The 19,707-nt window shown below is 39.2% G+C and overlaps 1 long non-coding RNA gene and 1 pseudogene across 1 annotated transcript; both read right to left on the bottom strand.

Moving 5' to 3' along the window:
* Nucleotides 1-7,056: 7,056 nt before the first annotated feature.
* On the bottom strand, nucleotides 7,057-12,479 carry LOC109906472 (uncharacterized). Its single transcript, XR_002257406.2, has 3 exons — nucleotides 12,383-12,479; nucleotides 11,407-11,465; nucleotides 7,057-11,285 (listed from the first exon to the last, which is right to left on the bottom strand). It is a non-coding gene; the product is annotated as an uncharacterized LOC109906472 (long non-coding RNA).
* Nucleotides 12,480-16,253: 3,774 nt separating this feature from the next.
* On the bottom strand, nucleotides 16,254-18,676 carry LOC109906242 (uncharacterized; annotated as a pseudogene).
* Nucleotides 18,677-19,707: the final 1,031 nt, after the last annotated feature.

Here is a 19,707-nt window from a genome sequence, read left to right as displayed (position 1 = left end):
CAATGTAGCGCACCAGGCTATACGTGCGCACTGGGGACACCGTGCGCCTCACTGCATAACACGTTGCCTGCCCAGTCACTCTCTCTCCACGGTAAGCATGGGGAGTTGGCTCAGGTCTCCTACCTGACTTTGCCAATCTCTCCGTGTGCTCCCCCCAATAATTATTTGGGGCTGCCTCTCGGGCTTCCTTGCCAGCCGTGTTCCCTCAAAGTGCTGGCTCCCTTTACCTGCTGCCTCCGCTCTCCTGGCTGCCTCCACCTGTTCCCATGGGAGGCAATCCCTTCCAGCCAGGATCTCCTCCCAGGAGTAGCAACCCTTGACGTCCAGAATGTCCTCCCATGTCCATTCCTCCTTATAGCGTTGCTCCTCCTTACCATGCTGCTTAGGTCCTTTGGTGGTGGGTAGTTCTGTAACGGTTGTCGTTGGTGGAAGGAGAAGAGGACCAAAGTGCAGCATAGTACATATCCATAATACTTTTAATAAAGAATGAATACACGAACAAAAACAACAAAATGATAAACTAACAGTTTTGTCAGGTGAATACACAAAACAGAAAACAACTACCCACAAATCATAGTGGGAACACAGGCTACCTAAGTATGGTTTTCAATCAGAGACAACGATTGACAGTTGCCTCTGATTGGGAACCATACCAGGCCAAAAGCAGAAATACAAAACATAGAACAAAATCATAGACTGCCCACCCCAACTCACGCCCTGACCAACCTAAAACAGAGACATAAAAAAAGGAACTAAGGTCAGGACGTGATAAACAGAACAGTTGGTCAAACATATTTAGTCCATTTTAAAGTAATAACCTTTGAAAAGGGTGTGGTTGACAGTAAACATTCAAAATGTAAATCTGCTCTCACTGTGAGATTCCCCTCACTGTTGTGTTTATTTATTTTAGTGGGCTTTAGGACCTCCTGGAGTGGGTATCTATTGGCTGGAATTGTTGATGGTTGGTGTAGGAGCAAAACTCATTAAAATGATTACATTTCCAGTATCCGCAGTATCCGGACTGTCCACTTTGAAATACTGAGACAGAATAACATGTATAAGGAATAAAACAAATGTGAGCTGAACTTAGGTAAAGGGACAGAGCTAGATAAACAAAGAGTTCAGCATTTGTCTACAGAAAAGCATAATGTCAGCAGAAAACAGAACTAATACTGGAAACATATGTATGCAATAAATGTATTCTTTTTTTTGTATTATAACCAGGGCCCCGCCAACATTATAATCTAGAACGGAGCAGATGTGGGCGTTAACAGGCAATAACTGAGACGGAAGATAATGATGGCGAAAGGCCAAGGGGAGTTATCATCCATATAGAGGGACGTGACTCTATGTGTTATATAAAGAAGAACAACTATAAAGACAGAGCTCTGTGATAAGAAAGTTGGTCATTCAATGGAATCACTCGGCTCTGTTACTTTGTAATGAAGTCTAACTGAATCTACAAGTTCCGGTATCGGTGCAAATATTTGACTCAACATTGGCCAATAGGGGGAACTCTTACACCTACAGACCAATGAATTTAGGAACTCCTGCGATTGCCAGGAGCAGTGGCTTGTACTTCACCCACAGTATACCTTAAAGCCAGTGGCGTACCCTGGCTTTTGGACCTAGGCCTTCGGGGGGGGGGGGGGGGGGGGGAATCTTCCAAAACATTGTACCAAACTCAAAATCAAGATAAACAGAGACAGAACTGGCACTAACATAATAAGCAACAACAACCATATTGCTTACACAACCTATGGTACCCTAACACCATTACCATCACACGATCACCAAAACAGACAATTGTGACACATCAAAGGATGTGAGTTTGACAGGCTCGTGATGCTGAAAGGACAGCAACCGTAATACCTACCAGCTCACTCCATGTAGGAGAGTGCACTTTCTGTAAAACACTTAGACTGATAGAAAGACAGCAGTCATACACAGGATGATGTTAAAGGTATAAGCAGTCCATTTACTAGGAAATAATGGGCCAATAGCTCCCAATCGTAAGATCACAAAGACACAACCATTAGGCTAAACATTTACCAATAGAAATGTACAATTATTACTTCCCATTGCAAACGTGGTTATGACACACACTAACCATTGATCTAAAGTTTCACACGCATAACACATTATTTTCAAAGGGATAGCTAACAACAGCAAGTGAGCTGCAATTTAAAAAAAACTGTTCCACGCACCAGATGATGATCATTTGAAACAACTTCTTGTTGAAAGTTAATTTCAAAAATCATGAGGCTAACAATATAGCATCAACATCTTCTTAATTTTCACCAACAAGAGCAGCCGCCGCACACTAGCCTACAACAAAAACTAGCTAGCTTAGACAGTGGGAAATCTACTGCTTGCAATTTTGCGGGGACCTATCGGGCCTTAACTTCTTTGGAGTAGGGGGCAGTATTGGGTAGCTTGGATGAAAAATGTGCCCAAATTAAGCTGCCTGCTCCTCAGTCGTAAAAGCTAGAATATGCATATAATTTGTACATTCGGATAGAAAACACTCTGAAGTTTCTAAAACTGTTTGAATGATGTCTGTGAGTATAACAGAACTCATATGGCAGGCAAATCTGAGGTTTGTAATTTTTCAACTCAGCCCCCATTGACGATACAGGGTGATATTAGTTATGCTTCACTTCCCAAAGGCTTCCACTAGATGTCAACAGTATTTAGAACCTGTTGTGAGGATTCTACTCTAAAGGAGGGGCTCATAAGGGCTCTTTAAGTGAGTGGTCTGGCAGAGTGCCACAGCCTCGGTCTGGCAAACTCACGTTCCACTTAATTTGTACAGACAAAGGATTTGTCCTGTTGGAACATTAATTAAGTTTTATGTTAAAAACATCCTAAAGATTGATTCCATACTTAGGTTGGCATGTTTCTACGGGCTGTAACAGAACTTTTTGAACTTTTTGTCCGACGTTTGGCGCGACCTGAAAGCGCTTTTGGATTTGTTTACCAAACGCCCTAAAAAAAGAAGATATATGGACATAACTGATGGACATTATCGATCAAATCAAACATTTATGGTGGAACTGGGATTCCTGGGAGTGCATTCTGATGAAGATCATCAAAGGGAAGTGAATATTTCAAATGCTATTTATGAGTAATATTGACTACTATCTTTTTGGCTGCTTTGTTGTCTAAAGGCTGTACTCAGATTATTGCATGGTGTGCTTTCTCCATAATGTTTTTTTTTAAATCTGACACAGCGGTTGCATTAAGGAGAAGTTTATCTAAAGTTTCATGTATAGTAGTCATATCTTTATCAATGTTTATTATGAGTATTTCTGTAAATTGATGTGGCTCTCTGCAATATCACCGCATGTTTTAGAACTACTGAACCTAACGCGCCAATGTAAACTCAGATTTTTCAATATAAATGTGAACTTTATCAAACAAAACATACATGTATTGTGTAACATGAAGTTCTATGAGTTAGTGATTCATTGTATCTCTATTTCTGCTTTTTGTGACTCCTCTCTTTGGCTGGAAAAATGGCTGTGTTTTTCTGTGGCTTGGTGGTGACCTAACATAATCGTTTGTCGTGCTTTCGCTGTAAATCCTTTATGAAATCAGACACTGTGGCTGGATTAACGAGAATTTTATCTTTAAAATGGTGTAAAATACCTGTATGTTTGAGGAACTTTAATTATGACATTTTTGTTGTTTTGAATTTGGCGCCCTGCACTTTCACTGGTTGTTGTTGTGGCCAGTCCTAGACAGGTTAAAGAATGGTGGAAGTTTCCATAAGTTTCCACTCATTACATGTCAAAATATGATTGGTTGATTCTACTGTCACTTCAAAATTCTGCTCTAATATGGTTGAATAGCAGGTGCCTTCTATCGAGCTTCTGATGGCATAGCCAATGTTGAGCTATCTTGCTACATTTCTCCCCAGAGACAACCAAAGAGAAATCTTGAATGGATATTTTTTCTCCTCAGTTTGAACCTTTTCGTTTTAAACGCAAACTGAAAAAATTATATCAGAATGTCATTGAAAAAATTATATAATCAGAATACTTTATGTGCCTTCTGTGAAGACTTAGAAGGCCTTGAGCAATCCCCACTCCTTAAAGGGGAGTGAGTTGTTAAGGGGAGTGGGTTGTGAAGATGATACAGTGCCTTGCGAAAGTATTCGGCCCACTTGAACTTTGCGACCTTTTGCCACATTTCAGGCTTCAAACATAAAGATATAAAACTGTATTTTTTGTGAAGAATCAACAACAAGTGGGACACAATCATGAAGTGGAACGACATTTATTGGATATTTCAAACTTTTTTAACAAATCAAAAACTGAAAAATTGGGCGTGCAAAATTATTCAGCCCCCTTAAGTTTATACTTTGTAGCGCCACCTTTTGCTGCGATTACAGCTGTAAGTCGCTTGGGGTATGTCCCTATCAGTTTTGCACATCGAGAGACTGACATTTTTTCCCATTCCTCCTTGCGAAACAGCCCGAGCTCGGTGAGGTTGGATGGAGAGCATTTGTGAACAGCAGTTTTCAGTTCTTTCCACAGATTCTCGATTGGATTCAGGTCTGGACTTTGACTTGGCCATTCTAACACCTGGATATGTTTATTTTTGAACCATTCCATTGTAGATTTTGCTTTATGTTGGAAGACAAATCTCCGTCCCAGTCTCAGGTCTTTTGCAGACTCCATCAGGTTTTCTTCCAGAATGGTCCTGTATTTGGCTCCATCCATCTTCCCATCAATTTTAACCATCTTCTCTGTCCCTGCTGAAGAAAAGAAGGCTTAAACCATGATGCTGCCACCACCATGTTTGACAGTGAGGATGGTGTGTTCAGGGTGATGAGCTGTGTTGCTTTTACGCCAAACATAACATTTTGCATTGTTGCCAAAAAGTTCCATTTTGGTTTCATCTGACCAGAGCACCTTCTTCCACATGTTTGGTGTGTCTCCCAGGTGGCTTGTGGCAAACTTTAAACAACACTTTTTATGGATATCTTTACGAAATGGCTTTCTTCTTGCCACTCTTCCATAAAGGCCAGATTTGTGCAAGATATAACTGAGTCTCCCACCTCAGCTGTAGATCTCTGCAGTTCATCCAGAGTGATCATGGGCCTCTTGGCTGCATCTCTGATCAGTCTTCTCCTTGTATGAGCTGAAAGTTTAGAGGGACGGCCAGGTCTTGGTAGATTTGCAGTGGTCTGATACTCCTTCCATTTCAATATTATCGCTTGCACAGTGCTCCTTGGGATGTTTAAAGCTTGGGAAATCTTTTTGTATCCAAATCCGGCTATAAACTTCTTCACAACAGTATCTCGGACCTGCCTGGTGTGTTCCTTGTTCTTCATGATGCTCTCTGCGCTTTTAACGGACCTCTGAGACTATCACAGTGCAGGTGCATTTATACGGAGACTTGATTACACACAGGTGGATTGTATTTATCATCATTAGTCATTTAGGTCAACATTGGATCATTCAGAGATCCTCACTGAACTTCTGGAGAGAGTTTGCTGCAGTGAAAGTAAAGGGGCTGAATAATTTTGCACGCCCAATTTTTCAGTTTTTGATATGTTAAAAAAGTTTGAAATATCCAATAAATTTCGTTCCACTTCATGATTGTGTCCCACTTGTTGATTCTTCACAAAAAAAGACAGTTTTATATCTTTATGTTTGAAGCCTGAAATGTGGCAAAAGGTCGCAAAGTTCAAGGGGGCCGAATACTTTCGCAAGGCACTGTAATTTCTGTCCCATAAAAAGGCCAGGCTTTTGTTAAACTTCATCCAAAAAGTGAAATTCTGACCTTTCATTACATTTGAAAACATAGAACTACATTTGAAAACAGAAAACTAAATAACCTCATTTGAGAACTGTTGTTCTATAGAGGTAAACATTTCCACTCAAGACACAGGTTTTGAAGAAGATGACAGCTATTAGGATGTTTGCACAATTATAAGCATTTTTGCTTCTTGGAGAGATAGGTATGTTTTATTTACTTATATTTTGATGGTATTTTTACTCAGCCATGTTTAAACATAGCCTTCACCAGCGAGTACAATTATACATTTAAAAAATAAATCCATCTTTATTGAAATAACATTTAAAAAAATGTTCAATTCTGGCAAAATTACACATTACATACATTATGGAATGTTAATATATTCAAACAACACTATTTCACAGCTGTTGCTGTATTGGAGCATAAACAAACATCTCCACGCTGCCCTCTCCCTCTTCCACACTTAGATCTGTTTACTGAGAAGCTCAGCAGCATAGTTCTCACTGTCCACATTCAGATTCTAAAATAAAGAGAGAGATACATACTTCATCCACAATTACTAAATTACTCCAGCTACCTACAAGAAGCATGAGAATGTGAAGCAATTTAACATCATGCAAAATATGTAATAGGTGAAATGTCCTTGGTCACCCCTAGATTAAATTACAAAACATATACTTTTTTGTGTATTATTGTTTGCCATTAATACATTATATAATATACATTTATTCATCATATATTTTGTATAAGGCATGACAAAGATACACTTTAACACACTATTTAAATTCTTGCAGAACTCTCCTCCACAAGATTGTCAGGAGAATGTTTGTTACTATCAGGATGATAGAAACAATGTAATGTAGTTCAGCAATTCTGTTTTTTTCTCTTGAGAAGGTGAACAATATATACATATAATAAGGGATTTCTTAATGTTGCTGACCAGAAAAACACAAACACATAATTTATAACACTGTACCTACATTTGGTTCCCCGTGTGAGGATAAGATAACATGTACAGACATTTTTCAGAGATCAGCTCTTCAAATGTCTTATCTTTATTGTCAGACTTGGTTCCTTTCACTTGAGTAGATTCATTGGCTAAAAAGATCCATGCAACATTTAAAAATTCTTAGTGGGATAAAAAATCGGAATATTTATACTCAATGTTTTTACTGTCTTGCAATCTCTTCCCATTTCTATACTGACCTTGAATCATGAGATATGCACCATTTCCAAAATAGCATTCATTATACCAGAATATTCCACAATGATACAATCCAACATCAGTGAGGGCAAAGTTTCAGATGAAAGTTTATTTAATCCTTTGCAACATGAAATTGCACTTTTTAATAGTAGGTTGTTACAATGGGTAAAAGACCATGTCCTTGGGTGTGTTTCAGCCATTACCAGGATAACACTGAGTCTAATGTGGAGAAACATTCAAGGTTCACAGAACCCCCCCAGGGTCACTGGTTCTGTCCTCACAGGCTGAGATACATTCAGATGCATGGACATGTCTGGAACTAACAGGACAGAGAACATAGTTGGAGAGGGAAATATCTGCCCACAGTGTAAACCGTTTAGAGATAAAGGGCTCACTTTTTGCTAAGATTTAGACATAAAATAATCAATTTGCATTCTTATTTGCATAGGCGTTACAGTATGGGAGTTGTGCTAATGTAGAGGACAATTTCAGTTACCTTACAGTCAAGGGTGGGGTCAATTCCATTTCAATTCCAGTCAATTCAGGAAGGATACTTTGCAATAAAATACAAATGAATTACTTAAAAATCATACAATGTGATTTTCTGGATTTTTGATTTTTAGATTCCGTCTCTCACAGTTGAAGTGTACCTATGATAAAAAATTACAGACCTCTACATGCTTTGTAAGTAGGAAAACCTGCAAAATGGGCAGTGTATCAAATACTTGTTCTCCCCACTGTATGTATGTATGTATATATATATATATTATATATTATCTATGAGCTAGCACATTGTGGACCACACCTTCCACGTCATTCATTATTTTCCACTGAACGCATAGCCCCTCGTTCATTATCCCTTAAATAAACGGTACCAGTCAAAGGTTTTGACACACCTACTCATTCAAGGGTTTTTCTTTCTTTTTTATTATTTTCTACATTTTCTACATCAAAACTATGAAATAACATATATGTATTCATGTAGTAACCAAAACAGTGTTAAATAAATCTAAATATATCTTATATTTTAGATTCTTAAAAGTAGCCACCCTTTGATTGATGACAGCTTTGCACACTCTTGGCATTCTCTCAACCAGCTTCATGAGGTAGTCACCTGGAATGCATTTCAATTAACAGGTGTGCCTTGAGAAAAGTTTTCAAACAGTATCACTGTATAACATGAGGCCACAGCACAGTAGTAAGTCCCTGCATCAGAGAGTCTGAAGTTCCTCTTGGGTAGGTTGTAGACACAGCTCTGTGTAGCAAACTTTATTATTCATTTCCCAGAGCTGTTTGCTTTTCTAGTTAGAGACTAAAGTTAGGCCGTGTTTGCACTTTGTTCATTGTTGTTTAACTAGCTAACGTTAGCTGGCTGTCTCGTTAGCTAACGTTACGTGAAGTGTCTACGACACCCGTTGTATATGGCCGGTGTCAGTAAACATCTGCAAAAAAGCGTAATGAAATTGTTGCCAGCAGAGCTGGTTAGGCTGTTTTCATGTCATCCAAAACTAAACAAATCATCGGCCAGAGTGTCAAGTGTGCGCTCCAAGAGCAAAACGAATGGGTGGGACTAAAGCTTAAGAGAGTGTGAACGATGCTGAATGGGTGTAGACAAAAAAGAGCTTCACTAGATATCAAAACATTCAAAGGCGATTTTCTCAAAAGTGAATTTACAAGTTTATCAACTTTCAAAGAATAATTACTTTCCCATTGTTCCTCAAATGCAGTGTATGATATACAATTTTGTAGCTCTGAGTATCTACTCTTATCCAATGTAAAAAACAACATTTCACATTTTGCTACCTAAAACCGAATCCTAAAACCGAATCCAGGTGGTGAGTCACATTTGGAACATGTATGATATGACACTGTCATCCACTAGGGCTTCTATTACCATACAGTCACTTCACCTCACCAAAAACGTACAATATATGGAAAAAACACAGCAAACACAATACAGTAGTCTTTAGTGATCTCTCATTCAGGATTTCCATTCTCCTGGACAGGTCTCAGTGTGTATTGTACAGTTCATATTCACAGAGTCTCCTCACTGGACTGACTCAGACACAGACTGCTGTCAAATAGACTTGCTGGATCCTGACTGCAAAAATAGTAAATGCAGTTGTGAACTAACATAACATCAGAATAAGTAACAACGTACTGTAATGACCCGGGTAGATCATAAATTAACAATTGTCCAGACAGAGCGTTGTGTTCACCAATTCCTGGTGTATTAACCCAACTCACCACAGGCAACTGTTTGGCCGTAGCCCACGCCAACTAAATCAAGGATACCTGTATAAAACAACCATGAACATCTAAGACCAGAGGTAAGAGAGAGAACAATGGTTAAACATGGTCTTAAACTTCCAATGCTAGGAATCCAGCCAGATAACGTTAGCTAGCTAGCTAACAGTACACAACTAAATCAAGGATACCTGTATAAAACAACCGTGACCATCTCTTGTTAAGACAATCTTGGTTTCATCAGACCAGAGAATCTTGTTTCTCATGGTGAGAGTCCTTTCGGTGTCTCTTGGCAAACCAAGCGGGCTGTCGTGCATTTTACTGGGGAGTGGCTTCTGTCTGGCCACTCTATGATAAAGGCCTAATGGGTAGACTGCTGCAGAGATGGTTGTCCTTCTGGAAGCTTCTCCCATCTCCACAGAGGAATTCTGGAGCTCTGTCAAAGTGACCATCGGGTTGAGTGACAACCTCCCTGACCAAGGCCCTTCTCCCCAGATTGCTCAGCTCTAGGAAGAGTCTTGGGGGTTCTAAACATTTTCCATTTAAGACTGATGGAGGCCACTGTGTTCTTGGGGACCTTCAATGCTGCAGAAATATTTTGGTACCATTCCCCAGATCTGTTCCTCGACACAATCCTGTCTCGTAGCTCTACGGACAATTCCTTCGACCTCATGGCTAGATTTTTGCTCTGCACTGTCAACTGTGGGACCTTTTTATAGACAGGTGTGTGCCTTTCCAAATCATGCCCAATCAATTGCATTTACCACAGGTGGACTCCAATCAATTTCTAGAAACATCTCAATGAAACAGGATGGACCTGAGCTCAATTTCAAGTCTCATGGCAAAGGGTCTGAATAATTATGTAAATAATGTATCACAGCTTTTTATTTGTAAGATTTCTTTATTTTCTTCCAAAAACCGGTTTTCACTTTGTCATTATGGGGTATTGTGTTTAGATTGATGAGGAAAAAACATATTAAAATACATTTTTAATAAGAATGTAATGTAACAAAATGTGGAAAAAGTCAAGGGGTCTGAATACTTCCCGAATGCACTGTATGTCTTAAAATACTATAAAGTCAGAGTTAATGGTTTGTATTTTTTCATCATTTGGGTCGGTGGCTGAGACTACTGGTACATATGTCCTGTTTGACCCTGTCCGGGGGTATCGTCGGACGGGGCCACAGTGTCTCCCAACCCCTCCTGTCTCAGCCTCCAGTATTTATGCTGCAATAGTTTATGTATCAGGTGGCTAGGGTCAGTCTGTAATATTTGGAGTATTTCTCCCTGTCTTATCTTGTGTCCTGTGTGAATTTAAGCATGCTCTCTCTAATTCTCTCTCTCTTTTTCTCTCTCTTTCTCTCTTTCTTCCTCTCTTTCTTTCTTTCTTTCTTTCTTTCTTTTCTCTCTGTAGCAGGACTAACTGGCCTGATGATTCCTTGCTGTCCCCAGTCCACCTGGTCTTGCTGCTGCTCCAGTTTCAACTGCTCTGCCCGTGGCTATGGGATCCTGACCTGTTCACTGAACGTGCTACCTGTCCCAGACCTGCTGTTTTCAACTCTCTAGAGACAGCAGCGGTAGATACTGGGTGGCTACTTTGAAGAATCTCAAATATAAAATATATTTTTATTTGTTTAACATTCTTTTGGTTAGAGCTGGTTTTGATGTCTTCACTATTATTCTACAATGTAGAAAAGAGTAAAAATAAAGAAAAACCATTGAATGAGTAGTTGTGTCCAAACGTTTGACTGGTACTGTATATATTCAGCAAAATTAGGCCCCTGCAATGACATCCTACGGTAAATCAGAAGTGTACAAAATAGCGAGGTCACAAGGACAATGTCAAGATCAAATTGGAGTTCAGAGGAGGGATGGGGCTTAACTTAGAATGATGCTGATTGGATGACCCAACTCTGTTACACCCTGTCTTGATGACTCACACCCGAGTAGATGGTTTCTTCCTCTCTCTGTTCTCTCCATTCTCTCCTCTGTCTCCTGGCCTGGTACTATTCTTGTCAGTGAACTTCAGGGCAGCATAGTTTATGGCATCATTCCCATCCTGTAGCTACAGTATGAGGATGAAACACAGACTCACTCAATTCAGACTCTGGGTCAAATGTAATGCTGTAATATTTAGCTTTAATACTCTTATCCAGTCTCACTCTTGATACAGCAATTCTGCTAACCTGTTGGTCTGATGTGTTGGCATGAGGATTCCCATAATTTCTCTGCTGAGGCGTCTCCGCTAAAAGATTAATTATAAAACATTGAAAACACTTGAAACATACTACGTATGTCATTTTATTCTTAAAGTCAAATGTCTGCCCTGCTAAAGCTGCCCTGGTCAACTGCTCAAAGTGCTGTTATTGTGAAGTGGAAACTTCTAGCAGCAACAACGGCTCAGCCGCAAAGTGGTAGGCCACACAAGCTCACAGAACAGGACCGCCGAGTGCTGAAATGCGTTGCACGTAAAAATAGGATGTCTTCTATTGCAAGTACAGAGTTCCAAACAGCCTCTGGAATCAGCATCAGCACAACATCTGTTCGTCTGGAGCCTCCCACTCTGTCTGCCGTATTCTCTCTTTGTTCTTGTTTCCTTATTAGGATGCCGGTGGGCGGAGTTGGGAGGGTCGTCAGCTACATGGGGAACACCTGGGCTCGGTGTGTCCCAGGATAAATACACCACTTCGCCATTCATGGAGGAGACTCTCTCCATGCAGATACCTTTACAGATTTTGTTGTGTATCTTGGTGGCCTTTTGGTTGTTTGCTTTGGCACCTTTCAACACCCTGCATTATCACATTCATGCATGCAAAACACTCACTTACACTACTGATTACTGATTACACACACCATTGTATATTGTACTTAGTGTACTTTTTTCAATAAATATATATTTTGTTACTCCTTATCTCTACGTTGTCTCCCTTTTGTTACGGGCTTTGCGGCTTTGCGGCCGGTTTGCGGCTCAAAGCCCAGGGTTGAATAATGTCCTTAGACAATGCACAAACTGTAAAAACTCAAAAATAATTTCTACCCATTATGGAGACAGTACATCTCATTATACTTTTCATATGCATACTAGTAGTCATTTAAATTGATTCATAAGACTATGGCATGACATTTTTTGAAAAAGCATCCACATTCAAAATTTGTACTTACTGAAGTTGGTGTAAAACAAAAACATTGACCAATGTCTGATCTTCATTGTAATGTCAAACCTTTCTGCATTGTATCGTGTGAAGGTTTGACAACAGGAAACCTCTTTTATGATGACACTTTACATGTAGCCGTCATACAGTAGGAGGGAACACTGAACGGAGAGACTTTATTGGCTGTCTGAACAGGAATAAAAGCTACTGTTTAGCAAGTGTATTTATCATAGTTTGAGAAGCCCAGACAGACTTTTAAAGAAGACAATCAAGTCAGAGTTATTAGATCAAGCCGATAAAATCGTGGCTTGATAATCTGCTTATTTATCTGGGAAATTACATTTATTAAGAGCAGTTTTCTTTTGATGGCTTGGACAAACAGTAAAGGATCCTATTCCCCTCTCTAGTGCCTGGTACTGAGCCCATCCCAACCCAACCTAGCCCAAGCCCAAGTTAAGTTTCTCCCCCCACAGCATATACAATCTCCAATTTTGTCTCATGCTTTTCATCTTAGGCCTCCAACATGACATAATATTACCAGATGTGGAATTATAGCATGGTCTATTAATTTCAGACCTTTGTTGGTTGTCAATGCCCTTTTAAATATGGAATGGCTACATTTTTTGCCCTTTTTTATGTGTTAGCCCATATCCTTTAATTAACCTCAGTAGTGCCACTCAACTGTGTCCCTTATAAGTGTACAGTATTTTGTAACTAAAGATTTTGAAAGAAAATAAATATTTTTTGGTCCAGCTGGTCAATTTATTAAGACAGTTATAGTACTCCAGATGACCCATAGAAGGTCTGTTGTGTCTAGAACATGTCTTGCCATGTACAGTATAAAGGTGAAGGGGGTAGCAGAGTACATATGGGAAAACACCAACAGAATGAAACAAGTCTATTGTATGTCAGTCTCATTCCCTCTATATCCTTCACAGAAACATGCACTGACTGAAGTGTAACACCCGAGAGTGCATGTCTGATTGGACACCACTCAACCAGTCAACCAGTCAACCAGCCAACCCTTACATGACACACTTCATCTAGTCTGTTTCACTCTCTGTTTAGTGTTTTAAAATTTGATTCTCATACATCTATCAGAATGAGGATCCTCCTCTATTGGTCTCCTTCTGACAGAGCATCCTGCAGTAGTCTTATAATGATTGTCTGATTGAGAATATACTGAAAGTTCTCAGATAATGTCATCATAAACTGTCCCCTCCCCTTTGTCCATAGACCTAGAATAGATGGTATCACACATGAGACTGTTAACTCAGAGAGTTCAAATAGGGTTAATCAGCAGTTCTGTGTGGTTTGTAAATGATATAAGATAACTAAATAGTGTAAATATATATCAGGGTCAGTTTATAAAGAGTTAATTTGCTATGGCTGCAAGCGATCTTTGGCAAAGATTGTGTAAAAATTGTGAGAAGTGAAGCGGAGGAGATTATGAGAACAACAGTGACACCACAAAGACATCCTGCTGAAAACCACATAGAGAATCAGAGACACAGAGAGCAGGTAGTAGGGCCCTGTGTGCACAAAGCCAGCAGGCCCACCTGACCAAAGCATAGATACAACCTTTTTTTGTGCTAAAAGAAGACCGCAGAGTGCCTCTGAACTTGTTCACTGTGTTGGGGTGGTTGTAAAGTGACAAGCAATCAACACTACTAAAAGAGGACAACACATTACAGAGGAGAGATGCCGTGATTAAATAGATTGTCTCCAATTCTTATTCAACTACTCCCTGGAACTCAATACAAATGTACACGTCAACACAAGTCATTATCTTTGTCATATACAGATCATTCTGCTACCAATTGTATTTTGAGTATTTGTGACTCCTAGTTACTAAACTTGTAATGAATTAGCTGATGTTAGTAGTAATAATCTAGTGATGATGACACCCTATGCTGTTTGATGCATATGACTTTATGATGCTGAAATGGGTTTATAACATGTTATAGATGTGTAATAAGAATGTAATAACTATATCACCCATGTTATAGAGTCTAACATACATCTTTGTTGGTCATTTGCATTTGTTTGACAGCTATTTCGACTATGTACATGAACCATCACAGGAAAGCAAGTTTTCAAAGATACTTCATCAAATTAGTGAACAATTTGAACCTTTTGACAACTTCTTAAAGTTGATGCGAATCTACTGGTAAAACAGTGACAGGAACTTGTATATACACTGCTGCCCCCTATTGAAAGATATTTGAATTGCAGTCCTGCAAGGTGGACTTATATATTCACATTTTGTCAATAGTTAACATTTTACATTTGAGTAATTTAGCAGACGCTAGTATTCAGAACGACTTACAGGAGCAATATGGGCTTCAAGGGCACATCAACAGATGTTTTCAAATAGTTGGCTTGGTTGCTGGCCCAACGCTCAACACATTTAACCGCAAGGTTACGTGCAAGTTTTGTTAAAACTGCTCAGTCACAATGTGCACATTGTCATATTTGAAACCAGTCTCTCAACAATACAAAATATGTTGAAAATGTACTCAGATAAGAAGTTTGTTTTTATTTCAGTCTTTTCTCAGTAAAAGAGAGTTGTGATCTTAGGGGCCGATTCCGACCCAACCTAAAATCATGTGAATGGAACATCATTTCCTTTTATGCACCTTTCTCTCTAAGCGTATTCTGACATGAGAAAAGCATGCTATTAATGCTATTAACTATCCGTTTTGGGTGGAGTTCAAAGAAATGAAGGTGTGTCTACAGACACGCCATATTCTGACCTCATAATATCACCAACTTTATGCACAATGAAAAGTTTTATAAAGGTCCAGCAACCTCAGTTCCAAGTGGAACAACAACTACTTTCTTTTTTCTGATAGAAATACAGTTTTCCATATACTGTAATTTACGAATTGATAAAGGCTGTTGATAAATTAGTAATATTTTGGGATGAAGGGATTGTAAATATACATTACAATTATAATTTTAACTTATGATCGCTTGAGAAAAATATGAAACCAGTCACATAGCAGGAAACTGAAGCATATCAACATATCACCTTTTCCACAGTGAAATTCTGGCCTTACAACTATAATTCTATAATGTTTTAATTATATGCCCAAATTGTTCACTGTATCTTTTACAATTTGTATCGTGTTACACCCTAATATTATGAACAGTTCCCTCTATATATTCTAGTGAGACTGGCGAGAAATTCAAATTAAAGGTACACCAAATGTAGGGATAGTTTTAAACAAATGTACTTAATGCCTGATTGAATGAAAACTCCATTAGAAAATCAGCTGGTCAGTAAGTGGGAGGGTTTTCAGCGGTTGAAATTAATTTATTCAGCGCACGCAAGGGAACCACGCCTGCAAAGCCCGTTACACACCTGCATAAAGTAAGTCTGAATAGCAACTACTGAGAAGTGTGTAGGAAAGGAGTGCGTAGGAAGGGCGTGTAATTGCCTAAGTCTGAAATGGGCCCTCAGTGGGCCCTAGGTGATATGGGTGTGTTGTGGTTACAATGCACTGAGTTGTGTGTAGAGAGCGTGTGATGAGGCCTGACAGTCATTGCTGGAGGTTAGAGATGAGTTTACATGAGTGGAAAATCTATTTAGGGGCATTCAGAACACCACAGAGAGATGTGATACAGGATACAGCTTACAAAGGAGAGATGACTGAAAGAGTTAGTCAATAGAATGGACTCCATGCATGCATATATGCACATCTTGTCATCAGGATGAGCTAATGTTACATTGAGCATAAACCTCAATCTACTCTGATGTTGTTGCCCAAAATCAGTTGTGGTGTTATTGTTCTTCCCTGCAAACCTACAAGTGAAACTGTTGTAGCAATTTAAGAGCAAGGGAATAATCTGAGAGAAAATCACACAATACCTCTGTATGACAGCAGTTCAGTATTTTATTTAATCTGCACAACATTACCAATGTAAAAAGGAATTTGACAGAATACAAGGCATTGAAAGACACTTCACTAATATATAAAGCTTTATACAGTGAGAAACACATACAAGCAATTCAAGTTAATAAAGAGGCAACGCTGACGTTTCAGTCCATGTTTTCTTTTAAGACAATGAAATGAAAATGACAACTTCCCTGATATATTAAGCTATATAAGGTGGGAAACACATAACATCAATGCAAGTTATTAAAGAGCAAAAGTCTATATTTCAGTCCATGTTTTGGCGTCTCACCCCAGAGTAAACAGTGTCTCTCTCCATGGCGCTCCTCTGTCTCCCGGCCTTCAATTTCTTGTGGACAACGATCAGAGCGGCGTAATGGATTGTGTCAACATCTTGATCCTGAGAGGAATAACAACAATAAAATCAAAATATTTGGTATTCGACTAAAACATTAATGGCGAAGCAAAAATTGAAAGTGTAAATTTTCATATTTTGATTGAATGAAAAAATAAATGTATTCAGCGACAGCTCAACAAATGCAAGGTCTGTGTACCTGGTTATGACTGGGGACCTCCGGAGTACTTGGCTGAGTGGGCGCCCCTTTTAATCAAACATTATCATCATCATCAACAACAACAATAACAACAACATCATCATCATCATCAACAACAACAACATCATCATCATCATCATCATCAACAACAACAATAACAACAACATCATCATCATCAACAACAACATCATTATCATCAACATCAATAACAATATCATCATCATCAACAACAACAATAACAACAACAACATCATCATCAACAACAACAACAACATCATCATCATCAACATCAATAACAATATCATCATCATCAACAACAACAATAACAACAACATCATCATCATCAACAACAACAACAACATCATCATCAACATCATAATTATAATCAAACAATTAATTAGTCAAGTTTTATGATCAAAAACATGTCATGTTCCCTGTACCAACAGTTTCAGCATATTGTTGCACATTGATAAGACTTACCTCTGCACTGTTCACATTCTCCCCTGCTGATCTTATACAAAACACAACCAAGGACAATGATGATGATGAAACACAGACCCAACGCTGCACCCAGACAGTACACCAAGAGAATACGGTCGTCCTTACAACCATCTGTAAAAATTCAGACAGTGATAGAGGAGATTCAGGACATTTTGCTCCACCAGGCATTGAGTTTCTTCACAGCACCATGAAAGAATATCAGAAGTAACACTTACGGACAACATCCAGCTTGGTCCCGTTCCCAAACAGTATCTTCCCACATGAAGCCACAGCACAGTAGTAAGTCCCAGCATCAGAAAGGCTGAGGTTCCTCTTGGGGAGGTTGTAGACACAACTCTGTGTAGGAGACCCAGCCTCAGGGCTCTTCTCACACTGATCACTCCTGTCTCCATGGGTGTAAATGATTCCTGGATGGGATTCTCCTGAGCCATGTCTGAACCAATAGACACTGTGTTCTCCTGCACAGGTCTCCGTGTGTATTGTACAGTTCAGAGTCACAGAATCTCCTGGCTGGACTGACTCAGACACAGACTGATGTATAACAGGCATATTTCTGGACCCGGAACCTGACAAGAAGGTCAATAAACACATTTAATCTCTCTAGCGTATCCCTATGGCAAGTGTTATGAATCAATATTGATTCAATGAAGAGCGCATCTTATTCAGTGAATGCATCATATTTACACTGTATACAAGTAAATTCAGATTTACAAAAAAAATCATCATAATAATAACTTTCTCTTTACCTTTTATGATGAGAATAACTCCTTGTCCAAACTCCACATTATTTCCAAAAGCACTTCCACAATAGTATGTGCCTGTATCAGAGAGTTCCACATCTGCTATCATTAGGTGATTTTTTTCCTTGGCCACCTTCTACTGAGAAGCGAGGGTTATTCTTAAACTCATGGTAAAATGTTGCATTCCTGGCATACTTATAGATGGTCGAGATGAGCTGAGGAATATTTCCAAAACATTGCTTGTACCAGGAGAACATTATTCCCACGTCGCCTTTGTTGAAGCAGAGCAAAACCACTGTGTCTCCAACGTTGGCTGACATGAGACCATTCTTCTGACTGATGGATGAGGACTCAGTCCGAGCTAGTCCATGAACTAGAGAACATTATTATATATTAACTGTTACATATCTCAATTACAACTTTGGATTGTCAAAATGTCTGTAGAACATTAATTGTATACCTTGTGTCTCCAAATCAAGTTTGGACATCACATAAGCAGAGAAATGTAAAATATTGACTTACCCATCTCTACGAGAAGTGGAAATATCAGACACAGTGTGATCATCTTTAAAGTTGTCAGCTCTTCACAACTTGGGTCTTGAGTGGAAAGAGTCCACCCATGTAGACAAAACTTCAACAATGAAGTTACAGGTGATTGGTCGAATTGGACCGCATAATATTTGTTTACGCCTCACTCAGGCATGACTGTGGTCTTTACGTGTATCTTGTACAGTTCAGAGTTTCAGATTGTCCTACAGGTAGAATCTCATCGTTTAGATTTGTACAAATTGAGGACACATTTTTGAAGCACGGTTTCACTTATTATTTATCACTTCAGCTACAGTTGTCTAAGAGACTCAAATGTGTGACCATTTTGGAATTTGCATGCTATAACATTGTCAAATCAAATCAAAATCAAATCAAATGTATTTATATAGCCCTTCGTACATCAGCTGATATCTCAAAGTGCTGTTCAGAAACCCAGCCTAAAACCCCAAACAGCAAGCAATGCAGGTGTCAACCATTCGGGCTTCTGTCACAACACAGTATCTTCACCACTAAAAACATCTATGAAAAACATATAACAAACACATCAACGTAGTCTTTTTTTAGTGATCTCTCATTCATTATTTACACTCAAATGAAAAGATGGATAGAATGCCCTCCCATGATAGTGTTATTGAGGTGGTGCATTGTTCTAGTGGCCTAACATCACACTCGAGCATAGAAGGTATTTAGATCGTCTGGTAGGCTTGCGTCACCGGACAGCTAACAGCTGGGTTTCCCTTTGTAATCTGTGATAGTTTGCAAGTCCTGCCACATTCGACGAGCATCAGAACAGGTGTAGTAGGATACTGTCTTGGTCCAGTCGGTGCTAGTGAAACAGTCGTGTAGCTTAACATCTGTTTCATTGGACCACTTCTGCATTGAGGGTGTAGCTGGTACTTCCTGTTTGAGTTTTTGCTTGTAAGGAGGAATCAGGATGATACCGCTCCTGTCTCAGCCTCCAGTATTTATGCTGCAATAGTTTCGGGGGGCTAGGGTCAGTCTGCTATATCTGGAGTATTTCTCCTGTCTCACCCAGTGTCCTGTGTGAATTTAAGTAAGCTCTCTCTAATTCTTTCTTTCTTTCTTTCTCTC

The sequence above is a fragment of the Oncorhynchus kisutch genome, linkage group LG16, assembly GCF_002021735.2.
Source record: "Oncorhynchus kisutch isolate 150728-3 linkage group LG16, Okis_V2, whole genome shotgun sequence".
Lineage (NCBI taxonomy): Eukaryota > Metazoa > Chordata > Actinopteri > Salmoniformes > Salmonidae > Oncorhynchus > Oncorhynchus kisutch.
This window is presented reverse-complemented; position numbering and strand designations above follow the sequence as displayed.